This window comes from Geospiza fortis, unplaced genomic scaffold, assembly GCF_000277835.1.
Source record: "Geospiza fortis unplaced genomic scaffold, GeoFor_1.0 scaffold406, whole genome shotgun sequence".
NCBI classification, from domain to species: domain Eukaryota; kingdom Metazoa; phylum Chordata; class Aves; order Passeriformes; family Thraupidae; genus Geospiza; species Geospiza fortis.
Genome location: NW_005054697.1, coordinates 151,321 through 151,682, shown reverse-complemented (window position 1 = coordinate 151,682; position 362 = coordinate 151,321).

The window sequence follows — 362 nt, the reverse complement described above, 5'->3', positions numbered from 1 at the left end:
ACCAGGATAATGGGGAACAAACTGGGATCAGGCACCAGGATAATGGGGAACAAACTGGGATGAGGGATAGGGATAACTGGGAACAAACTGGGATTAGGGATCAGGATAACAGGGAGCAAACTGGGATTAGGGACCAGGATAACGGGGAACAAAATGGGATGAGGGATAGAGATAACTGGGAACAAACTGGGATTAGGGACCAGGATAATGGGGAACAAACTGGGATTAGAGACCAGGATAACGGGAACAGCCCTCCAGGCTCTTCCCAGGGCCCTGAGGAACTCGGGGGTTTCCTCCTCCTGGGCTCTCTCAGGTGTCTGAGGGGGTTGGCCCCATTTCAGGCCTGGAGCTCAGCAGGCAAA